Below are 23,681 nucleotides of genomic sequence, written 5' to 3' on the forward strand. Positions count from 1 at the left end.
GGGCTACTGAGCACTTCATCCTGAGCCCACATTACAGACGACTTGGGCCACACCCACCTCACTGCTATGCCAGTTTAGTGTCCTCCAGAGGCACCCTCACTGACTGTCAGCCTTCTTCACTTTTTCTTCTCTGACTTTACCACTTATATGCCTAAATCCTACACTCCTCCTTCAAAAGGCCACTCAAAGCTGTCCCTGTCCCCTCCCCTTCATTCCAATGAGCCGGCCCTTCTGCATCACAACACTTGCCTCTGTTCCTCTCAATCCAGGCCCCCTAAAGGAAGAGAATGTACCTTTATCCCCAGCAACTATCCCAGTTTCCAACACGTAGTGGGTCCTGAACAGCTGTTGGTAGAACAAAAGGTCCCTGGGTATCATATTCCTGAAGACATTGCCACAGATAATCTGGGATTCTAATTTAACTCTTTACATATATGCTGTATCTCCCTAACCAGAATGGAAACTACTTAAGAGAAGGAAAATATGTTTATTTGTCTTGGTCTAATGATATTGTACAGATGCCAGTAGTGCCCTGCTCCTACATCCCCAGACTTCAACATTGTGTGCATGCAGGCCCAGCTTCCAGACCCCAGATTTCATTTCCTCACCTAAGGGCTTTCTTTGGCAGCTGGCGCCTACTCTGTTGGGTCCCCCTGTGCCTGTGCACACGGCAGGCCAGAAATGTCAGAGGACAAATACTTACCACCCGGGAGCAGCCCTCAACCAATAACTGATGGAATTTGTGTATAAATACCTCACCCCTTGGTGAGATAACTCTAAGGTGGGTATTCTACATTGGCTGCCAGAAATCCCAGCAAGATGAAGCGCCATTTGCCTAAAGGGGTAAGTTGATACTATATATTTTATTGGCTGCTGTCTTAATCCATTTGGGCAGCTATAACAAAATACTATAGACTGGGTGGCTTCTAAACAACAGAAATGTATTTCTCACGGTTCTGGAGGCTGGGAAGTCCAAGATCAAGGCACCAGCATGGTCACGTTCTGGTGAGAGCCCTCTTTCTGGTTCATAGCCAGCACCTTCTTGCTGTGTCCACACAAGGAAGCAGGGGCAAGAGATCTCTATGGGGTCTCTTTGATAAGAACACTAATCCCAATTATGAGGGCTCCACCCTCATGACCTAAACACTTCCCAAAGGCCTCACCTCCTAATACCATCATCTCTGGGGGTTAGAATTTCAACTTATGAATTTGAGGTTGGGGTGGGGGACACAAACATTCAGACCGTGGCAGCTACCTACACTTCCCTGTCTCTCTGTCTCCCCTACCAGTGTTTTCTAGATATACCTTCCAAATAAACTACCACACCGAATCCTTGAAAATCATAATCTGCTTCTAGGAAGACCCAGACTAAAACAGATATGAAAAAGTTGTGCAAGAATCCTGCCTTCAGCATCAGTGAGTGATGACACCAAGGACTGAGGATGGAGCTGCTCTTCCATGAGGCAAGAAAAAAAAGTATGTTTGCTCCAGAGAAGTTGTGAGAAAGAGGGGTGAAGTGGCACAAAACTGTGAGCTGGGATAATGGAAATGGAAGCCAAAGGCAGGCAGGGGGTGGGGTGTGCAACCATGTCAAGTGAGATATAGATCGAGCTGAGGGCTGTGGTAGGTGCAATAGACTCTTTCTCTGCCTCTCTTGTGGGACCTTCAGTAAACCTGCCATTGCTCACTTAGGAGCTCAGTGGGAGTGGATTCTTTTTTTTTTTTAATTTGATTTTTTTTAATACAGGAGGTTCTTATTAGTTATCTATTTTATACATATTAGTGTATATATGTCAATCCCAATCTCCCAATTCATCCCGCCACCACCCGCACCCCGCTTCCCCCCCCCCTTCATGTCCATACGTTTGTTCTCTACATCTGTGTCTCTATTTCTGCCTTGCAAACCGGTTCATCTGTACCATGTTTCTAGATTCCACATATATGCGTTAATATACGATATTTCTTTTTCTCTTTCTGACTTACTTCACTCTGTATGACAGTCTCTAGATCCATCCACGTCTCTACAAATGACCCAATTTCGTTCCTTTTTATGGCTGAGTAATATTGCATTGTATGTATGTACCACATCTTCTTTATCCTTTCGTCTGTCATTGGGCATTTAGGTTGCTTCCGTGATCTGGCTGTTGTAAATAGTGCTACAATGAACATTGGGGTGCATGTGTCTTTTTGAATTATGGTTTTCTCTGGGTATATGCCCAGTAATGGGATTGCTGGGTCACATGGTAATTCTATGTTTAGTTTTTTAAGGAACCTCCATACTGTTCTCCATAGTGGCTGTATCAATTTACAGTCCCACCAACAGTGCAAGAGGGTCCCCTTTTCTCCACACCCTCTCCAGCATTTGTTGTTTGTAGATTTTCTGATGATGGCCATTCTGACCGGTATGAGGTTCTATTTGCCGATGGTCAGAGGTGCTGAGGGCCATCTAACTGTGGGTGTGACATATCCACAGAAATCACCTGTGGGGTCAGCTGGACATTTGACTTATATTTGTATCATTCACAACACATAGTTCAGGGCTAAAGCACACAAGAACTATTTACTGAATTCTTACTGAATGGCTGCATACATAAATGTACCTTTCCATCTTTTGATAGCTATATTGATTAATAATCAATGATAATCATTTTCTGTGCTCTCTCGCTGAAATTGCTTCAACTTCAAAACATATCTATTCATAATCATTTATTTCCTCATTCATTCTACCCCTATGTCAGTACACACACACACAATACAGCACAGCTCCTGTAATACAGTCACTTAAATATTCACAGAATTTAGTATTGGTGTTGCCCAGGAAAGCCTGGGAGAATAAAACTCATTTAATCATTCAACAAATATTCATGCAACAAATATTTATAAGTTATTGGAGACTCAAAGATGAAAAAGTAGGGTTCTTGTCTTCATAAAGGTCTCAGTCTGAATTATGGTTATTATTCTCTCTCCAACACTCTTCCTTCACTCTGAACCACTAGTGAGTCACACTCCATGGAAAATGCCTACGTCTCATTCAGTTCTGTTCTTTGAGGACAGACTTGCTTTGCCATTAGTGTATCACCCATCTTCTTTCTTTAAAGAAAACTCTTGAGTATGCTTCTTTTTGTCCTGGGAAGGGAGGCATATGTACCAGACTGTAAGCATATGCACTGTTATCTTTCTCATCTCCAGGCTTTCTTTGAACCAGCCACCTCCCCTGATAACCTGCCCCAAAGACAAAGCAAAGTCGCTGGACATTTGGGAAAAAAAAAAAAAAAGTTGGGAAACACACAGGTCCATTTATCTGGCAAGCATAGCCACTGTGTGTTGATGGCTATTACATTGTAAGGCAGTTACAGGTCAAAACTGAGCCAGGAACACTATGCAAAGGTGGAGGAAGAGGAATAGGGAGCAGAGGGGATGGAGATGGTCTTAAAGTACAATATGAGACAGCTTCGTGAAAATCTGTAAGCTTTCTATAAAAAAAAAGTAATTTTACAATTTATTACTGGCTTTGGGACTGTCAGTGTTATTCTTTGGAAATTACCCACTTGAACATCTCAGAAAATCTGATGGATAAAATGAAAAGTAGAGGAGGGAAAGTAGTAAGGAAGCTTAAGTTGTAAGTTACAAATCCACTGATTCTGACTTTAACCTTCAAAGTGAAAGAAAAATAGTTTCTGGCTTGAAAAAGAACAATTATGCACTCCTGCCTATTCTCAGGCTCAATTCTTCTATAAGCCCTTAAAAGATAAATCCAACTATAAATCACCTTGGAAAATGGACTCGGAATCTGAGTGGGACTGCATTGTTTGCTTTTTGCTCCTTTCTACACTTGATTTGTGTTTAAAGAGTTCTTTGACCCTAACAAATTCATCTCATGGATTTCAGATTATATCTCACTAATGCACTGTCGTGTTTTTAACAACTATTTTTTACCATGCAGTTGTTTCTTTGAATAGCAAATATAAGAAATGTATATTTTTATAAATATAATATGGTATATAGTATAATATTTTATAATATAAATATAAGTATACATATACACACACATATATATAAAGGCAAGCCAATGAGTATTAAAGCAGATACTAGGTTCTTCACCATGTTGTAAGGGATGTGCATGGTGGCTTTCTCTCTCTTTCTTTCTCTCTCTCTCTCTCAATTCTTTTTGATGCCATTTATAAAAAGACACATACAACATTGTCCCTGACCTTGAAGGAGTTTACAGTCTTACTGGAGAGATAGTATTTTATTTACATATAGCAAATGGAAAATAATCCAGAGCTCTTTATATTTGTTTTTGAAATTAAGAACTACAGGGATTCAAGTAGGGCAAGATCATTCTAGGTTATAGGAAAGTGTCAAAGTTTAATTAGTTAATTCAATATCCATTCATAAAATGACAACTAGAGGACACTGGGATTGGAGTTGGGCCTCAGGAAGATATGTAAAGAGGCACCAAACATGTGCTGCCTACAAAGTTGTATGTGTGGGAAGGGTGGTATGGGACAGGGTAGGCTGTCATTGAGAAGACCAAGTCCAAACAATGTAATATGATCAGAGAGAAAAGGTGGAGCCTGGTGACAAAGGGACTTGAAGGAGTGACGTGACAGGGTAATTTTCCTCGTTGAATCTGCAGCAAGTATAAACTTGTGTTTTCAAAGAAGCTATTGTTACAGTTTTTATTGACATAAGTGATTAAATCAGTAAAAATCTCTGGTCTTTAATGAAAAAAAAATCTTTCTCCAACTGAAAGAAACAAATTTTCCTGAGGTTTAAGTAAACACTGAGGTGAGAAATCCAGTCATTGTTCCAGACATAACTAAGTGATGAGTTATTCTCCTCAAAAATCATAATATATATTAAATAGTATAACATGATTTTCAGGCATCTTAACTATATGAAAAGCCAGTATTTCCAGACCTTCCATAGGAAACTAAAATATGTAGGGAAGGAGAATCTTTAAAAAGTACAGACCCAGACAAATACTTTCCTTCTCTGCTTTCTAAGCTAATACAAAATTAATGAAACTCTGGCTAGGCATGGGAAATATGCTATACACAAGAAATGAATTAGGTTGTATTGCAGAATTATATGACTGATTTGAACGTTCATGTTACCCAAACTGGTTTTGCTTGATTATTGAGAACCTTGAAGGTGGAAAATTCAACTAAATAAATAGTCAAAGATATTTCAGAATTCCTCGGTATTTATTTTTACCTCAAGTTTCCCCTGTGTACAAATCTAAGACCACTAAATTAATTATTACCTTCAAATCTATGTAATATTTGCGACTTCATTTAAAAAATATACCACTAATTTGTTAAATGAAAATAACAATAAGCATCATCTTTTAAGCCAGAGTTTGGTAAACTTTTTCTTAAAGAGCTAAATAATAAATATTTTAGACTTGCAACTACACAACTCCACTGTTGTAGAGTCAAAGCAGCTGTTGAAAAAATGGGCATGGCTGTGCTCTAATAAAACAAGTATGTAAAAACAGGTAGCTGTCTCAGGATTGTAGTTTGCTTATCCCTCATCTAAATGATATTGCCACCATTAATGTAATTGCTAAACCTCTTCCAAGTTGAACACCAGTATAAGCTCTCTCACCTCTAATTAGAACTACTGCTAGGGGGAGTTAGTACCTGGAAATGGTGTTGGGTGGGGGGAGGGAAGATAGAGGTTACTGGGGTAAACAACTGTATTTTATCCATAAATACTATGTACTCCTCTTCTTTTCATATTTTAATTTTTAATTCTAAAATACATATAACAGACACATTATATTTACCACACAGATTTCCTTATACTCAATGTTTTTATATTTGCTCCAGGTCAGTTTTTAAAGAAATAAAATGTTAACAGATACAACTAAATGCTTGTTCCAATCCCATCCTCCTTTCTCCATTCTAAAGGTTAACTCTTCCTTTATAGATAATCTGTCTTTTCTCTCTGGTTGCTTTTAGGATTTGCTTATTGTCTTTGATGTTCTGAAATCTGTGGATTCATATCTTCAATCAACTCTGAAAAATTATCAGGGAATATCACTTTGAATGTGCTATCTTCCCATTCTCTATTTTCTCTCCTTCTGGAACTCCTGCTTCAACATATGTTGGCTCCTCAATCCTCCATGTTTCTAACCTCTGTTTTGTACTTATCTCTCTGTGTGGCAATTGGGGTAATTTCCTAGATCACCTTTCCAGTTTATTAATCCTCTCTCAAATTGTCTAATCTTTATTTATGTTAATTGAATTTTAATTTCATGGACTTTTTTCATTTCTAAATATACATTTTTCTTTTCCAAATCTGCCATATATTCTTATTGTGTTCTATTCTTTGAGATTTATTTCTATTCCTTTTTTTTTTTTTTTTACCCTACTCATTTTGTATTATAGATTATTTCAGATGTTTTTATTACATCATGTTTGACTAGGGGAAGAAGAGGTTACCTAATCCTCATATATGTTGTGTGTGCCACTTTCCCTCATGGCTTGTTATTTGTTTGCATGTGAGAGATCATTATAACAAAAGAGTGTTCTTGTCTCTGTGTGTTTTGTTTTGTTTTCCTGTTGGAGTCCTTGCACTTATGGAAGTGCTACACTGGAATGATTTTGTGTTTGTTTTTACTGGGTGCTCCAGGGATTTCACCAAACTGAGATCAGTCTTATTGTTAATTTCTCAGATTAGGCATGTTCATACCCATGGGTAATAGAGATTTGGACAGGCTTGGAGTTTTTTTCATAGCTGAGTTTTTTTTTCCTCCTCAGAATCCCAGAAAAACACAAGTTGCCTTCTTGCCTTCTTGTGCCAGTAGGTAGAATTGTTATGTTCCCCCTTTCACTGAGAGGACACTCTTCCATTATCCCAGCTTTACAAAGGAATGTTATGCTTTAGCTGCCCAACCTTGCCTAAGCCCAAAGGTATGTCTTTTGTACCCATATAGGCATTAAAGCATTTTTAGGTATACCTTGACAATTTTCCTCTTGGTTGCTGCAGTACGAGTTCCTGAATTTACCACTCTGATTTCCAATATCCCCCTTATACCTGTCATTTTCTTGCTTTTTAACCCAGGTGTGTAAAATCAAACATTATGTTATTATATATGCATCATTTATATATGTGTTTGTAATTGAACAATAAAGCTCTGACTTATTCTGTCATGTTGCTGGAACCTTCCTTTAAGTCACCATGGTATCATTCCAAAGATTTGTATATTTATGATATACTTTTAAAATTACAAATCTCTTTTGTGGTCTTTTTAAAAAACATCTTAAAAGATGCTTTCATTCCTAAAGGCAAATTATACGCTCTCTCATAGAATTTGTCCATTTGGGTTGGGTCTGAACATAAAGTTCTGTTTGCTAATTATTTAACTATAGAGAAATCATTTAAAAAATTCTTGACTTTAGGTACAATTTTCCTTGAGTGTATAATATATAGTATTAAAAGTGCTATACATTCACTTTTTAAAAAACTTTAAGATTTTACAATTTTTCTCTTGATACATAATTGAAATGTTGTTTAACATTATCCCAAAAGAAAGCCAATACACTCCATGATCAAAGATGCTTTTGCAAGCATATATGGAAATTACTTTTTTACACTGTAGGAAAATGTATGGCATTATGTATTCACAATGCCAGGAATTATACCCACACTGCCAGGAATCCAAGCATTTAATGTGACTTGGAAACAGATTTTGCATATTACATTTATAATTTTGTTAATTCCATCCCAAATAAGGATCAGCATTGCAGCTAAATTTCTGCTTAAGGTGTTTCTTTCCAATGACTGGACCATAGACCATAGCCCTCTGAAATTGGGAGCTCACATGAAAGTTGCAGGCTGGTAGTCCTTACTATCCTCTCCTCGTCTTCATCCTACAAAATAGGATTTTAGAACGTGCTTCTGAATTCAATTGTCCTCACATGGTTGGGACTGTGCCTAGGGAAGCACCATGTGCTGAAATGCTAAACCTAAATGAATGTTAACACTAGTGTCTTCCTGGAGGATGTAACAGAAAAATGGTTCTGTCTTTCAACCCTGCAAAAAGTTTACAGAGTCGAATAAATATCACAAGTGTAAGCATTTTCAAACTGGAAAATAAAAAATCCTGTGACAGCTAGAGTCAGTTTGTTAATATATTTAGGCACTGTGTTTGTCTGATTATGGCATGGATAAAGTAGACAATCCGTGTGATTGGAGCCAACAGCCAAGCTTTTCAGGCAAACAGATTGGCCTAATCCTCACTTGTTAAAATTTGTTTCCAACCCTTAGCTCATTAGCTTCTCCTTTTCTCCTGACCTCATCCTTTTGTGTTTTCTTGATCATCGGAATGCTTCCCTTGGAAATCCAGATTTCAGTCTATTCTAAACAGAGCTACAGAAAAAGTGGTAGAGCTTTCATCGTGTTTTCTTTACTCACTGGGTGAGGCCCCATTTTCCCCCTGCTCTTGATCTAATTAGCATTGTTTTCTCCAAGAGTCGCTTTAAGAGTGACATTTCTTCTTTACTTCTCATAAAACTCACTCTAACTTGGGTGTGTGTCAGGAGGAGGGAAACTAGGGCAACAGATCTCTGCAATCTGGCTTAGAGCAAAATACTTTTTTTCTTCTGATTTTTCTTAAGTAATCTTTAGTTCCTTCCACGTAAATGTATCTTATCTGATACCATAAAGGTTTTTGGGCTTGACAATGCTAGGAGGTTACAGAGGTGAATGATTGATCAATGTAAAATGCATTAGAGTTATTTCTAACTCATGTCTTTTCTGCTTTATGAGTGCTTCCTGATGTATTTCCTGAAAGTGAATTTTTTCATTTCTCTTTATACCCCTAAACTCAAACCATAGTTCTATCTCTATAAAAGGTGCACTGACCTACTTCCCTTTTTGCATACAGAAAGGTTTAAGTTTGACCTTAACATGAAAAGTAGGTAATATACTGTGTTGTAAGCTGGCTCTTTTAAAGTAGTCTATAAAATAGTTTATTTACCAAATAGTGACAGAAAACTGTACAATGACCTTACCCAACTACCAGCATATATATTTAGATGTAGTTATCTAATAACTCCTGAGCCCTGAGAAGTGCATAGCAAAACAAAAGGAAGTACAACCTCTCTTAAACTTATCAAGATCAGTAGACATATACAGAGGTATATATCACTTTTCCTATAAGAGGCAATTTCAATTCACAGATAAAAGGGTTACTTCCTGTTAGTCAGATTTCTTCTAGTAATCTTCCTTCTGAGGTTGGCAAAGTTACCCACATCAGTGGTTATACCTTTTCAAATGTTGACTTATGAATCAAAGGAACCAAAATGGATCACAAATATTTGAAGACAGTGAAAACTGCAAAGCAAAAAGTCACTTGAAACTTAAATAAGAAGAATAAAAATGATATATGTGGATCTGGACATTCTGACCAGTTGAGTTTATGCTTTTTCAAGCCCAGGAAGAGAATGTGTCAGACCAGAATCACACTTAACACTCAATCAGGAGAGAACTAACCACAGGAAATGAAATTGTCTTCACTGTCACCTGCAATTCTAGAGAAAGTGTTAGGATTCGAAGTGTCCTTAGACAGATGGACTATTAAGCAAGTGTTATCAGTATGGAATATCTGGGGAACAGGGCAGTATATCTTAAATAAGAGAATTCCATTATGCAGGAAAATCTTAACCCTTGAAAAAATAACTTATGGCTTTCAAAAATATTAAATCCACTTTTAACACTTACGTTGGGTTTTAGGTAGAACACATTTTTTTCTGAGCTACAGCCAAGCCTACTCTATCAAAAAAAAAAAAGAAAGAAAGAAAGAAAAACTAATGAGTCAGAGTTTAATGCAGTATTTTCTGAACATTTCAAATGAAATTCGAGATAGTGACTATATTTTTTGGTCCTTATGGGCATGAGCAGATCTTTTATTTTTGTAACTCATCACTCCTAGTACAATATGTAAGGCATGTACACAATAGATGCTTAATAAATACTTTGTGATCCATCATTCATTGTCACAGAACAAATTAATATTAGAACTGGGTATTCCACGTCCCAGTTCAGCATTTTTGGTAGACCATGGAATCACCAATAAAAATAATTTGATTGTGAAAAAGCAAATTGTACTAACCTAAAGAGTTTATATCAGAATTTCGTATCTTAACATTTAATAAAACTTTTAAAGATTTAAAAATCAACAATCTTAAAAAAGTAGACATGAAGGAGGAGTCAAGATGGTGGCATTGGAAGACACAGAGTTAGCGTGTCCCCACAACTAGGCCACCTGTTGGCCACTGGTGGGGCACTCTAACCCCCAAGGAGATGGGAGGAAACCCAGAGTGAAGTGGTAGGACATAGGGGGACTGAGGAGGGAGGAGAAGTGGAGGCCAGACAAGATCGGCCCCCTTGAGGCCAGGGAGATCAGGAGAGGCAGGTGGGGGGGCCTCTCCAGGAAGAGTGGGAGAGGAGCAGAGGGTGATGGCCTGGCCCACTCAGGCTGGGGAGCCTGCTGAGCTCCCAAGCTGGTTCCCCCCACTCAAAGCCCCATCCAGGCCGCCTAGGTCCTGGGGGCATAGGAGGGAGGCTGAGGGGAGAACAGGAGAGGCAGGCAAGAGGGGCCCTCAGGGAGGAGCAGGAGAGGAGCGGAGGGTGACTGCCCCACCCACTTGGGCATGGGGAGCCTGCTGAGCTCCCAGGCTGATCCCCCACCCTCCAAGGCCCCTCCAAGCTGCATTGGTCTTGGGGACATAGGAGGGAGGCGGGGGGATCAGGAGAGGCAGGCAGGAGGGGCCCTCTCAGACCCCAGGCCAGAGGAGCAGGAGAGGAGAGGAAGGTGTTTGCCCCGCCCACTCGAGCCCAGGAAGCCTGCTGGGCTCCCAGGTGAGGTCCCCTGCCCTCTGAGACCAGGAGCCAGGGACACGCCTGGGCCCCTTCTGTTCCTTGAGCCTAAGTCCCACCCCCCACAGTCTCCAGAGCCTTTTCCAGCCCTGTGGGCCCTGAGCATTGGCCCCACCCACTGCCCAAACCTCACCCTTGCTTAGGCCCCACTCTCCACAGCCAAGGCCTTCCCCCCCACTTCTTTTTCTTTTCCCACCTCCTCTTTTTTACTATTGTAGTACTGATGCACCTTCTGGTGTTGATTCATCTATATTTTTATTTTTACATTCTTTCTAACATACCTGTTAGTTTCCTAGTATAATTTTATTTTTTACTTTGTTATTGTTCTTTTTTTTTTTTTGCCACCCCCTGCGGCTTGCGGGAGAACTTGATTTGTGAGCCTGGGGTTGGGCAGAAGCTCTTGCGGTGGGAGCTCCAAGTCCGAACCACTGGACTAACAGAGAACCTCAGACCCCAGGGAATATTCGTCAGAGTGATGTATAACAGAGTTCCTCATCTCAGCACCAAGACCCAGCTCTACCCAACAGGCTACAAACTCCAGTATTGGAAGCCTCCGGCCAAACAACCAGTAAAACAGGAACACAATCCCACTCATAAAAAAAAAAAAGAGATGGCAAAAAAATATGTCACAGATGAAGGAGCAAGGTAAAAACCTACAAGACCAAATAAATGAGGAGGAAATAGGTAATCTACCTGAAAAAGAATTCAGAATAATGATAGTAAAGATGATCCAGAATCTCGGAAATAGAATGGAAACACAGATTGAGAACATACAAGAAATGTTTAATAAAGATCTAGAAAAACTAAAGAACAAACAAACAGAGATGAACGACACAATAACTGAAATGAAAAATACACTAGAAGGAATCAATAACAGAATAACGGAGGCAGAAGAACGAATAAGTGAGCTGGAAGACAAAATGGTGGAAATGACTGCCGATGAGCAGAATAAAGAAAAAAGAATGAAACGAATTGACGAAAATCAGAGAGATCTCTGGGACAACACTAAACTCACCAACATTAGAATTATAGGGGTCCCAGAAGAAGAAGAGAAAAAGAAAGGGTCTGAGAAAATATTTGAAGAGATTATAATGGAAAACTTCCCTAACATGGGAAAGGAAATAGTCACCCAAGTCCAGGAAGCACAGAGAGTCCCATACAGGATAAACCCTAGGAAAAACACAACAAGACACATATTAATCAAACTAAAAAAAATTAAATTCAAAGAAAAAATATTAAAAGCAACAAGGGAAAACCAAAAAATAACATACAAAGGAATCCCCATAAGGTTATCAGCTGATTTTTCAGTGGAAACTCTGCAGGCCAGAAAGGAGTGGCAGGATATACTTAAAGTGATGAAAGAGAAACACCTACAACCAAGATTACTCTACCCAGTATCTCATTCAGATTCAATGGAGAAGTCAAAACCTTTACAGACAAACAAAAGCTAAGAGAATTCAGCACAACCAAACCAGCTTTACAACAAATGCTAAAGAAATTTCTCTAAGTGGGAAACACAAGAGAAGAAAAAGACACACAAAAACAAACCCAAAACAATTAAGAAAATGGTAATAGGAATATACATACCAATAATAACCTTGAATGTAAATGGATTAAATGCCCCAACCAGAAGACACAGAGTGGTTGAATGGATACAAAAATAAGACCCATATATATGCTGTCTACAAGAGACCCACTTCAGACCTAGGGACACATACAGACTAAAAGTGAGGGGATGGAAAAAGATATTCCATGCAAATGGAAATCAAAAGAAAGCTGGAGTAGCAATACTCATAGCAGATAAAATAGACTTTAAAATAAAGAACGTTACAAGAGACAAGGAGGGACACTACATAACAATCAAGGGATCAATCCAAGAAGAAGATATAATAATTGTAAATATATATGCACCCAACATAGGAGCACCTCAATACATAAGGCAAATGCTAACAATCCTGAAAGGAGAAATCGACAGTAACACAATAATAGTAGGGGAATTTAACATCCCACTTACACCAATGGACAGATCATCCAAACAGAAAATAAATAAGGAAACACAAGCTTTAAATGACACGATAGACCAGATAGATCTAATTGATATTTATAGAGCATTCCACCTGAAAGTGGCAGAATACACTTTCTTCTCACATGCACATGGAACGTTCTCCAGGATAGATCACTTCTTGCGTACAAATCAAGCCTTGGAAAATTTAAGAAACTTGAAATCATATCAAGCATCTTTTCTGACCACAATGCTATGAGATTGGAAATCAATTACAGGAAAAAAAACTGTAAGAAACACAAATACCTGGAGGCTAAACAGTGTGATACTCAATAACCAAGAGATTACTAAAGAAATCAAAGAAGAAATTAAAAAATACATAGAAACAAATGACAATGAAAACAAGATGACCCAAAACCTATGGGATGAGACCTTCAAGATGGCGGAGAAGTGAGAGGCTTCTCATCAGCCCGAGAGGCTTTTCTGCTTACCCGCCGGCTGGGATGGGTGGGGGCTGGGAGCTGAGGCTCAGGCTTCGGAGGTCAGAACCCAGGGAGAGGACTGGCGTTGGCTGCATGAACACAGCCTGAAGGGGGCCAGTGCAACACAGCTAGCTGGGAGGGAGTCTGGAAAAAAGTCTGGACCTGCCTAAGAGGCAAGAGACCATTGTTTCGGGGTGCGCGAGGAGAGGGGATTAAGAGCGCCACCTAAACAAGCTCCAGAGACGGGCACGAGCCGCGGCTATCAGCACGGAACACGAGAGACGGGCATGAAACGATAAGGCTGCTACTGCAACCACCAAGAAGCCTGTGTGCGAGCACAGGTCACTATCCACACCTCCCCTCCTGGGAGCCTGTGCAGCCTGCCACTGTCACAGTCCCATGATCCAGGGACAACTTCCCAGGGAGAACACACAGCATGCCTCAGGCTGCTGCAAAGTCACGCCGGCCTCTGCCACCACAGGCTCACACCGCAATCTGTACCCTTCCCTCTCCCTGGCTTGAGTGAGCCAGAGCCCCCTAATCAGCTGCTCCTTTAACCCCGTCCTGTCAGGGTGAAGAACAACTGCTCTCAGGCTACCTACACGCAGAGGCGGGGCCAAATCCAAAGCTGAACCCCAGGAGCTGTGCGAACAAAGAAGAGAAAGGGGACTCTCTCCCAGCAGCCCCAGGAGCAGCGGATTAAATCTCCACAATCAACTTGATGTACCTGCATCTGTGGAGTACATGAATAGACAAAGAATCAACCCAAATTTGAGGTGGTGAATTTTGGGAGCAATGATATATACATTTTTCCTTTTTCTCTTTTTGTGAGTGTGCATGTGTATGCTTCTTTGTAAGACTTTGTCTGTATAGCTTTGTTTTTATAACTTGTCCTAGGGCTCTGTCTGCCTTTTTTTTTTTTTTTTTTTTCTTTTTCTTTTAGTATAGTTTTTTAGCACTTCTTATCACTGGTGGATTTGTTTTTTGGTTTGGTTGCTCTCTTCTTTCTTTTTTTATTTTTAATAATTATTTTTTTATATTTTATTTTAATTACTTTATTTTCTTTTTTATCTTTCTTTTTTTCTCCCTTTTATTCTGAGTCGTGTGGCTGACAGCGTCTTGGTGCTCTGGCCAGGTGTCAGGCCTGTGCTTCTCAGGTGGGAGACCCAAGTTCAGGACATTGGTCCACCAGAGACCTCCCAGCTCCATGTAATATTAAATGGCGAAAGCTCTCCCAGAGATCTCCAGCTCAACACTAAGACCTAGCTCCCCTCAACGATCAGCAAGCTACAGTGCTGGACACCCCATGCCAAAGAACTTAGCAAGACAGGAACACAGCGCCACCCATTACCAGAGAGGTTGCCTAAAATCATAATAAGGTGACAGACACCCTAAAACACACCAACGGATGTGGTCCTGCCCACCAGAAAGATAAGATCCAGCCTCAACCACCAAAACACAGGCACCAGGCCCCTCCACAAGGAAGCCTACACAACCCACTGAACCAACCTTACCCACTGGGGGCAGACACCAAAAACAACGGGAACTACAACCTGCAGCCAGCGAAAAGGAGACCCCAAACACAGTTAGTTAAGCAAAATGAGAAGACAGAGAAACAAACAGCAGATGAAGGAGCAAAGTAAAACCCACTAGACCAAAAAAATGAGGAGGAAATAGGCAGTCTACCTGAAAAAGAATTCAGAGTAATGATAGTAAAAACGATACAAAATCTTGGAAACAGAATGGAGAACATACAAGAAACGTTTGACAAGGACCTGGAGGAACTAAAGAGCAAACAAACAATGATGAAAAACACAATAAATGAAATTAAAAATCCTCTAGAAGGAATCAATAGCAGTATAACTAAGGCAGAAGACAGGATAAGTGACCTGGAAGATAAAATAGTGGAAATAACTACTGCAGAGCAGAATAAAGGAAAAAGAATAAAAGAATTGAGGACAGGCTCAGAGACCACTGGGGCAACATTAAACACACCAACATTCTAATGATATGGGTCCCAGAAGAAGAAGAGAAAAAGAAAGGGACTGAGAAAGTATTTGAAGAGAATATAGTTGAACACTTCCTTAATATGGGAAAGGAAAGAGTTAATCAAGTCTAGGAAGCACAGAGAGTCCCATACAGGATAAACCCAAGGAGAAACATGCCAAGACACATATTAATCAAACTATCAAAAATTAAATCACAAAGAAAAACTATTAAAAGCAGTAAGGGAAAAACAACAAATAACATACAAGGGAAACCCCGTAAGATTAACAGCTGATCTTTCAATAGAAACTCTGCAAGCCAGAGGGAGTGGCAGGGCATATTTAAAGTGATGAAAGGGAAGAACCTACAAACAAGATTACTCTACCGAGCAAGGATCTCATTCAGATGCGACGGAGAAATTAAAACCTTTACAGACAAGCAAAAGCTAAAAGAATTCATCACCATCAAACCAGCTTTACAACAAATGCTAAAGGAACTTCTCCAGGCAGGAAACACAAGAGAAGGAAAAGACCTACAATAACAAACCCAAAAGAATTAAGAAAATGGTAATAGGAATATATATATCAATAATCACCTTAAATATAAATGGATTAAATGCTCCCACCAAAAGACATAGACTGGCTGAATGGATACAAAAACAAGACCCATATATATGCTGTCTACAAGAGACCCACTTCAGACCTAGGGACACATACAGACTGAAAGTGCGGGGATGGAAAAAGATATTCCATGCAAATGGAAATCAAAAGAAAGCTGGAGTAACAATTGTCATATCAGACACAATAGACTTTAAAATAAAGACTATTAAAAGAGACAAAGAGGGACACTACATAATGATCAAGGGATCAATCCAAGAAGATATAACAATTGTAAATATTTATGCAACCAATATAGGAGCACCTCAATACATAAGGCAAATGCTAACAGCCATAAAATGGAAATTGACAGTAACACAGTAATAATAGAGGACTTTAACACCTCAATTTCACCAATGGAGAGATCATCCAAAATGAAAATAAATAAGGAAACACAAGCTTTAAATGGTACATTAAACAAGATGGACTTAATTGATATTTGTAGGACATTCCATCCAAAAACAACAGAATACACTTTCTTCTCAAGTGCTCATGGAACATTCTCCAGGATAGATCATATTTTGGGTCACAAATCAAGCCTTGGTAAATTTAAGATAATTGAAATCGTATAAGCTGACTTTTCCAACCACAGTGCTATGAGACTAGATAACAATTACAGGAAAAAAAATCTGTAAAAAATACAAATATATGGAGGCTAAACAATACACTACTGAATAACCAAGAGATCACTGAAGAAATCAAAGAGGAAATCAAAATATACCTAGAAACAAATGACAATGAAAACATGATGACCCAAAACCTATGGGATGCAACAAAAGCAGTTCTAAGAGGGAAGTTTATAGCAATACAATCCTACCTCAAGAAACAAGAAACATCTAAAATAACCAACCTAACCTTACACATAAAGCAATTAGAGAAAGAAGAACAAAAAAAACTGCAAAGTTAGTAGAAGGAAAGAAATCATAAAGATCAGATCAGAAGTAAATGAAAAAGAAATGAAGGAAACAATAGCAAAGAGCCATAAAACTAAAAGCTGGTTCATTGAGAAGATGAACAAAATTGATAAACCATTAGCCAGACCCATGAAGAAAGAAAGGGAGAAGACTCAAATCAATAGAAATAAAAATGAAAAAGGAGAAGTAACAACTGACACTGCAAAAATAAAAAGGATCATGAGAGATTACTACAAGCAGCTATATGCCAATAAAATGGACAACCTGGAAGAAATGGACACATTCTTAGAAAAGCACAACCTTCCGAGATTGAACCAGGAAGAAATAGAAAATACAAACAGAGCAATCACAAGCACTGGAATTGAGACTGTGATTAAAAATCTTCCACCAAGCAAAAGCCCAGGACCAGATGGCTTCCCAGGCGAATTCTATGAAACACTTAGAGAAGAGCTAACACCTATCCTTCTCAAACTCTTCCAAAATATAGCAGAGGGAGGAATACTCCTAAACTGATTCTATGATGCCACCCTCACCCTGACACCAAAACCAGACAAAGAAGTCACAAAGAAAGAAAACTACAGGCCAATATCACTGATGAACATAGAGGTTAAAATCCTCAACAAAATACTAGTAAACAGAATCCAACAGCACATTAAAGGGATCATGCACCATGATCAAGTGGGGTTTATCCAAGGAATGCAAGGATTCTTCAATATATGCAAATCAATGAATGTGATACACCATATTAACAAACTGAAGGAGAAAAACCATATGATCATCTAAATAGATGCAGAAAAAGCTTTTGACAAAATTCAACACCCTTTTATGATAAAAACCCTCCAGAAAGTAGGCATAGAGGGAACTTATCTCAACATAATAAAGACCGAATATGACAAACCCACCGCCGACATCATTCTCTATGGTGAAAAACTAAAACCATTTCCACTAAGATCAGGAACAAGACAAGGTTGCCCTCTCTCACCACTATTATTCAACATAGTTTTGAGAGTTTTAGCCACAGTGATCAGAGAAGAAAAAGAAATAAAAGGAATCCAAATCGGAAAAGAAGAAGTTAGCCTGTCACTGTTTGCAGATGACATGATACTATACATAAAGAATCCTAATGATGCTACCAGAAAACTACTAGATCTAATCAATGAATTTGGTAAAGTAGCAGAATACAAAATTAATGCACAGAAATTGCTTGCATTCCTATACACCAATGATGAAAAATCTGAAAGAGAAATTAAGGAAACACTCCCATTTACCATTGCAACAGAAAGAATAAAATACCTAGGAATAGACTTACCTAAGGAGACAAAAGACCTGTATGCAGAAAACTATAAGACACTGATGAAAGAAATTAAAGATGATACAAACAGATGGAGAGATATACCATGTTCTTGGATTGGAAGAATCAACATTGTGAAAATGACTATACTACCCAAAGCAATCTACAGATTCATTGCAATCCTTATTAAACTACCAATGTCATTTTTCACAGAACTAGAACAAAAAATTCCACAATTTGCATGGAAACACAAAGGATCCTGAATAGCCAAGACAATCTTTTTTTTTTTTTAACATCTTTATTGGAGTATAATTGCTTTACAATGGTGTGTTAGCTTCTGCTTTATAACAAAGTGATTCAGTTATACATATACATATGTTCCCATATCTCTTGAGAAAGAAAAACGGAGGTGGAAGAATCAGGCTCCCTGATGTCAGACTATACTACAAATTTACAGTAATCAAGACAGTATGGTACTGGCACAAACACAGAAATATAGATCAATGGAACAGGATAGAAAGCCCAGAGATAAACCCACACACATATGGTCACCCTTCCTTTCATAATGGAGGCAAGAATATATAATGGAGAAAAGACATCCTCATCAATAAGTGGTGCTGGGAAAACTGGACAGCTACATGTAAAAGAATGAAATTAGAACACTTCCTAACACCATACAAAAAAATCAACTCAAAATGGATTAAAGACCTAAATGTAAGGCCAGACACTATAAAACTCTTAGAGGAAAACATAGCAAGAATGTTCTTTGACTAAATCACAGCAAGATCTTTTTTGATCCACCTCCTAGAGTAATGGAAATAAAAACAAAAATAGACAAATGGGACCTAATGAAACTTAAAAGCTTTTGCACAGCAAAGGAAACCATAAACAAGATGAAAAGACAACCCTCAAAATGGGAGAAAGTATTTGCAAATGAAGCAACCAACAAAGGACTAAACTCCAAAATTTACAAGCAGCTCATGCAGCTCAATATCAAAAAAACAAACAACTCAATCCAAAAATGGGCAGAAAACCTAAATAGACATTTCTCCAAAGAAGATATACAGACAGCCAATAAACACATGAAAGAATGCTCAACATCACTAATCACTTGAGAAATGAAAATTAAAATTACAATGAGGTATCACCTCACACCGGTCAGTATGTTACCATCATCAGAAAATCTACCAACAATAAATGCTGGAGAGGGTGTGGTGAAAAGGGAACCCTCTTGCACTGTTGATGGGAATGTAAATTGATACACCCACTATGGAGAACAGTAGGGAGGTTCCTTAAAAGCTAAAAATAGAACTACCATACAACCCAGCAATCCCAGTACTGGTCATATACCCTGAGAAAGCCATAATTCAAAGAGTCATGTACCACAATGTTCATTGCAGCTCTATTTACAATAGCCAGGACATGGAAGCAACCTAAGTGTCCATCAACAGATGAATGGATAAAGAAGATGTGGCACATATATACAATGGAATATTACTCAGCCATAAAAAGAAATGAAATAGAGTTATATGTAGTGAGGTGCATGGACATAGAGTCTGTCATACAGAGTGAAGTAAGTCAGAGAGAGAAAAACAAATACCATAAACTAACACATATATATGAAATCTTAAAAAACAAACAAACAAACAAAAAAAGTGGTTATGAAGAACCTAGTGGCAGGACAAGAAAAATGATGCAGATGTACAGAATGGACTTGAGGACAGAGGGAGGGAGAAGGGTAACCTGGAACGAAGTGAGAGAGTGGCATGGACTAATATATACTACCAAATATAAAATAGATAGCTAATGGGAAACAGCCGGATAGCAGAGGGAGATCACCTCGGTGCTTTGTGACCACCTAGAGGGGTGGTTTAGGGAGGGTGCGAGAGAGATGCAAGAGGGAGGAGATCTGGGGATATACATATATGTACAGCTGATTCACTTTGTTATAATGTAGAAACTAACACACCATTGTAAAGCAATTATACTCCGAAAAAGTTGTTAAAAAAAAAAAAACCTATGGGACACAGCAAAAGCAGTTCCAAGATGGAAGTTTGTAGCAATTCAATCTCACCTCAAGAGACAATAAAAATCTCAAATAAACAATCTAACCTTACACCTAAAGGAACTAGAGAAAGAAGAAGAAACAAAACCCAAAGTTAGCAGAAGGAAAGAAATCATAAAGATCAGAGCAGAAATAAATGAAATAGAAATGAAGAAAACAATAGCAAAGATCAGTAAAACTAAAAACTGGTCCTTTGCGAAGATAAACAAAATTGATAAACCCTTAGCCAGACTCATCAAGAAAAAAAAGGAGAGGACGTAAATTAATAAAATTAGAAATGAAAAAGGAAAATCACAACTGACACTGCAGAAATACAGAGGTTTATAAGAGAGTACTACAAACAACTATATGCCAATTAAATGGACAACCAAGAAGAAATGCACAAATTCTTGGAAAGGTACAATTTTCCAAGACTGAATGAGGAAGAATTAGAAAATATAAACAGACCTATCACAAGTAATGAAATTGAAACCGTAATTTAAAATCTTCCAACATACAAAAGCCCAAGACCGGATGGCTCCACAGGCAAATTCTATCAAACATTTAGAGAAGAGTTAACACCTATCCTTCTCAAACACTTCCAAAAAATTGCAGAGGGAGAAACACTCCCAAATTCATTTTACGATGTCACCATCACCCTGATACCAAAACCAGAAAAGGATATCACAAAAAAAGAAAATTAGAGACCAATATCACTGATGAACACAGATGTAAAAATCCTCAACAAAATACTAGCAAACAGAATCCAACAGCACATTAAAAGGATCATACACCATGATCAAGTGGGATTTATCCCAGGGATGCAAGGATTCTTCAATATATGCAAGTCAATCAATGTGATACACCATATTAACAAATTAAGGAATAAAAACCATATGACCATCTCAATAGATGCAGAAAAAGATTTTGACAAAATTCAACACCCATTTATGATAAAAACTCTCCAGAAAATGGGCGTAGAGGGAACCTACCTCAACATAATAAAGGCCATATATGACAAACCCACAGAAAGCATCATACTCAATGGTGAAAAACTGAAAGCATTTCCTCTAAGATCAGGAACAAGACAAGGATGTCCACTCTCGCCACTCTTATTCAACATAGTTTTGGAAGTCCTAGTCACAGCAATCAGAGAAGAAAAAAAAAAGGAACACAAATTGGAAAAGAAGAAGTAAAACTGTCACTATTTGCCAATGACATCATACTACACATAGAAAATCCTAACAAATCCACTAGAAAACTACTAGAACTAATTAATGAATTTGGTAAGGTTGCAGGATATAAAATGAATGCACAGAAATCTCTGGCATTCCTATACACCAACGACAAAAAATCAGAAAGAGAAATTAAGGGAACACTCCCATTTACCATTGCAACAAAAAGAATAAAATACCTAGGAATAAACCTGCCTAAGGAGGCAAAAGACTTGTACTCAGAAAACTATAAAACACTGATGAAAGAAATCAAAGATGACATAAAGAGATGGAGAAATATACCATGTCCTTTGATTGGAAGAATCAATATTGTGAAAATATCTATACTGCCCAAAGTAATCTACAGATTCAGTGCAATCCCTATCAAACTACCAATGGCATTCTTCACAGAATTAGAACAAAAAATCTTACAATTTGTATGGAAACACAAAAGACCCTGAATAGCCAAGGCAAATTTGAGAGAGAAAAATGGAGTTGGAGGAATCAGGCTCCCTGACTTCAAATTATACCATAAAGCTACAGTAATCAAGACACTATGGTACAGGTGCAAAAACAGAAATATAGATCAATGGTGCAGGATAGCATGCCCAGAGATAAACCCACACACATATGGGCACCTAATTTATGACAAAGGAGGCAAGAACATACAATGGAGAAAGAGAGCCTCTTCAGTAAGTAATGCTGGGAAAACTGGAAAGCTATATATAAAAGAATGAAATTAGAACACTACCTAACACCATACACAAAAATAAACTCCAAATGGATTAAAGACTTAAATTTAAGGCCAGACACCATAAAACTTTTAGAGGAAAACATAGGAAAAACACTCTTTGACATAAACCACAGGAAGATAATTTTTGACCCACCTCCTAGAGTAACAAAAATAAAAACAAAATTAAAAAAATGGGACTTAATTAAACTTAAAAGCTTTTGCACAGCAAAGGAAACCATAAACAAGACAAAAAGACAATGCTCAGAATGGGAGAAAATATTTGCAAATGAAATAACAGACAAAGGATTAATCTCCAAAATATACAAACAGCTCATGGAGCTCAATATCAAAAACACCCAAACAATCCAGTTAGAAAATGGGCAGAAGACCTAAATAGACATTTCACCAAGGAAGACATACAGATGGCCAAGAGGCACATGAAAAGATGCTCAACATCGCTAATTATTAGAGAAATGTAAATCAAAACTACAATGAGGTATCACCTGATGCCAGTCAGAATGGCCATTATCAAAAAAGCTAGAAACAATAAATGCTGGAAAGGGTGTGGTGAAAAGGGAACCCTCCTACACTGGTGGTGGGAGATACAACCACTATAGAAAACAGTATGGAGGTTACTTAAAAGCTAAAAATAGAACTACCATATGACCCAGCAATCCCACTACTGGGTGTACACCCTGAGAAAACCATAATTCAAAAAGAGACATGAACCAAAATGTTCACTGCAGCACTATTTACAATAGCCAGTACATGGAACCAACCTAAGTGTCCATCGACAGATGAATGAATAAAGAAGATGTGGCACATATATACAATGGAATAGTACTCAGCCATAAAAAGAAATGAAATTGAGCTATTTGTAGTGAGGTGGATGGACCTAGAGACTGTCATACAGAGTGAAGTAAGTCAGAAAGAGAAAAACAAATACCGTATGCTAACACATATATATGGAATCAAAAAAAAAAATGGTACTGATGAACCTAGTTACAGGGCAGCAATAAAGAGGTAGGCATAGAGAATGGACTTGATGACGTGGGGTGGGAGGGCGAAGCTGGGGCGAAGTGAGAGTAGCATCGACATATATACACTGCCGGATGTAAAATAGTTGGCTGGTGGGAAGCAGCAGCATAGCACAGGGAGATCAGCTTGGTGCTTTGTGCTGACCTAGAGGGGTGCGATAGGGAGGATGGGAGGGAGGCTCAAGAGGGAGGGGGTATGGGGACACGTGCATACATATGGCTGATTTGCTTTGTTGTGCAACAGAAATTTACATGGTATTGTGAAGCAATTATACTCCAATAAAGATCTATTAAAAGGAATGTAGACGTGAAAAGTTCTACATTTAAAAAAAAAAAATCTTTCCAATAGAAATAAATATAGCCCTAAATACGCTTGGTGAGTTACCATTCGAATGGTGAATTTTTACCCTTTTTTCATGACTTACTTCA

The 23,681-nt window shown here is 38.4% G+C and overlaps 1 long non-coding RNA gene across 1 annotated transcript in view; it reads left to right on the plus strand.

Moving 5' to 3' along the window:
* The first annotated feature begins 10,778 nt into the window (after positions 1-10,778).
* Positions 10,779-23,681, plus strand: part of LOC309662435 — a 151,579-nt gene continuing 138,676 nt past the window's right edge. The window contains exon 1 of the long non-coding RNA XR_014264678.1: positions 10,779-23,201. This is a non-coding gene — a long non-coding RNA (uncharacterized lncRNA). The remainder of the gene's footprint in view (positions 23,202-23,681) is intronic.

The sequence above is a fragment of the Balaenoptera physalus genome, assembly GCF_965194825.1.
Source record: "Balaenoptera physalus genome assembly, chromosome: 6".
NCBI classification, from domain to species: domain Eukaryota; kingdom Metazoa; phylum Chordata; class Mammalia; order Artiodactyla; family Balaenopteridae; genus Balaenoptera; species Balaenoptera physalus.